Genomic DNA, 2,851 nt, shown 5'->3' on the forward strand with positions numbered 1-2,851 from the left:
GTGGAGCTCAGAGGACGTGCCCAGCACATACCTATCACACACCATTCACACAACCCTAGGAGTTAGGTACCGTTACAAGCCACATTTTATGGACAGGAAAGTTAAAGCTCAGAGAAAGTCAGTGTTCATGGAGGCACAAGGATTGGAACCGAGGCAGTCTGATCCCAGAGCCCAGATGCTACATGGCCTCCCTCCCAGGCCCGTGGGGAGCTGACCCTAGGGAAGGAAACAGATGGGCATCAGGAACAGAGATTCATCAACGCAGCCAGCTGTGAACATGAAAGGAGGCAATTAATGGCACCTGGAAAGCCCCAGTGAGACTTCAGGGCAGAGGTGACATCTGAGCTGAATGGTGAAGGAAATGGGTGAAGGAATTATAACCTGTGGAGACAGGGGAAATCTCATGCTCAGAAAATATCAGGAAAAAACGTACCCTGACAGGGGCAGGAACACAGGGGCCCCCTATTTAAGTCTTCCAGTGTATGATTTATGTGAGTCTGCAGATTCCCGTGCGTTTCATGGAATGGGCTCCGAAGGCCCTGTAGACTAAGACTTTATAGACTCACAGAGGCTGGAAGTTGGGCCCATCTTTTCTTATCTCAGGATGACTCAAAGCATCAATGTGGCCGGTGCTGAGATCTTCACAGCTCAGGCCTGGGCAAGGTTTTCTCAGCAGGCAAGCTTTCAAGCACCGTTTTCTCTGGCCTCTGGGGTCTGGGATGTCTAAGCCAGGTACCAGCTTGAAGACTTAAGGGAAAGGGAAACCAAGTTTCCAAGGCAACCTCTTGGAGCCACCTCTGTTCTGGTCTTCTCATTCTGTAATTCCTCCCCCTTCCTTTGCTCCTTCTCTGGCTGATGGCTTCCTTCCTACGACGTGTCTTCAATACCGTTGTCACTGGTGACTTCAGATGAAACAGAGCAGAGTTCCACGGATCCCTAGCCCTGGGTTCTTCGGGAAACTCTGCTCTGCTGACACTGAATGTCTAACCCTCTCATCATCTTTATGTCCCCCAGCTCTTTCCTCTACCCCCGTCTGCCCGCCCTTGAAGACCGGTGTTCTTCTGCTCTCCATCCCGGCCCCTTGCTCTTCTCCCTCCACATGCTCTTCTTGGAAGACATCCCGGGCCAGACACAGTGCCTCACACCTGGGATCCCAGCACTTTGGGAGGCAGAAGTGAGAGGATAGACTGAGCCCAGGGGTTCAAGACCAGCCTGGGCAAAATGGCGAGATTTTTGTCTCTACAATAAATTTTAAAAATTAGCCAGGTGTGGTGGTGCATGCCTGTAGCCCCAGCTACTTCGCAGGCTGAGGTGGAAGGATCTCCCGAGCCCAGGGGTTTGCGGCTGCAATAACCATGAGAGTGCCACTGCACTCCAGTCTGGGTGACAGAATGAGACTCTGACTCAAAAAAAGGAGAAGGAGAAGAAGACACCCTGAACGACCATTCCCTGTCTTTGCGCTGTTGGCACTCAGATTTCAATTCCCAGCCCCGACTGCTTCTAGTGTTGGCCTCATGCCCTCTCCCGCCCACCAAGCATCTCTCTCTGAAGGTCCTGGAGGGATCTCAAGTTCAATATGTTGACCAGCCCTCCTTTTTCTTCCCTGTTCCCTGATTTACTCCACCCGATCCCGAAACATGGAATTTCTTCCGGGCTCTGCCCTTGATCATCCATTTTAAAGTCCTAACAAGACCGGGTGCAGTGCCTCACATCTGTAATCCCAGCACTTTGGGATGCCAAGGCAGGAGGATGGCTTGAGCCCAGGAGTTCCAGACCAGCCTGGGCCACGTAGTGAGTCCTTGCCTCTACAAAAAATAATAAAATGGGTGGTGCCTGCCTGTCGTCCCGGTTAGTTACTCAGGAGGCCAAGGCAGAAGGATCGTGTGAACCCAGGAGGTCGAGGCTGTGGGGAGCCAGGATCGTGCCACTGCGCTCCGGCCTGGGAGGCAGAATGAAAACCGGACTCAATCAATCAATAATCGATCAATCAATCAATAATCAATCAATCAATAGTTCTAGCTGTTTCTTGAATCCATGCTCCTCCCTGGCCTCCCATCCTCCACTGGGTACCCCTCACTCTGTGCCCCCTGACTACTCATGTCTCCCAGTTGTCTTCCTGGCCTCCCCCCTTGCTGCCCAATTCAGATGGAAACCGCCAGACCCCCCTGCTTGAGTGCCTGCAGGGGCTGCCTCCTCATCGCCAACAACAGACACCAGCTCTCAATCTGGTAAACAGGCCCGGCGTGAGCTGGCAGGACCTCCCAGCACCATCCCTCAGCGAATGTCATGCTGTGAGGATAATACAGAGCGCCTGGCAGTTTTCCAACAGGCCGTGGGGGTCATGAGCTCTATGTGATTTGATTTGATTCCATTCCCGCTACCTGGAGGGCCCTTTCCAACATTCTCCACCCGGATCACACTAGCTCGGTTTTTAAGACACAGCCCAGCCATCGTCTGACTCAGGAACCCTTCGCCAAAGCCCTGGGTGAGAGGAATGCATCTCTTTATCATGTGCTTATTGTCTGACTTATGAATGGCATGTTAGGATTATCTGCTTGGGAGTCTTTCTCCCCCATTAAGCTATGACCCTGACAGCCTCTTATTCTCCTTTGCCCCAGTGTCTGGTGCAATATCTAGTGCATGATATGTGCTCAGTTAATATTGTTGACTGGAGCCGGGCTCGGTGGCTCCAGCACTTTGGGAGGCTGAGGTGAGTGAATTGCCTGAGCCCGCGGGTTCGAGACCTGCCTGGGCAGGTGAGACCTCATCTCTACAATAAATCAAAAAATTAGCCGGGCGTCCAGCACATGCCTATAATTCTGGCTACTCGGAAGGCTGAGGCGGAAGGATC

The sequence above is a fragment of the Carlito syrichta genome, unplaced genomic scaffold (genome assembly GCF_000164805.1).
Source record: "Carlito syrichta isolate Samal-C Ts95f unplaced genomic scaffold, Tarsius_syrichta-2.0.1 Scaffold302326, whole genome shotgun sequence".
Taxonomy (NCBI): Eukaryota; Metazoa; Chordata; class Mammalia; order Primates; family Tarsiidae; genus Carlito; species Carlito syrichta.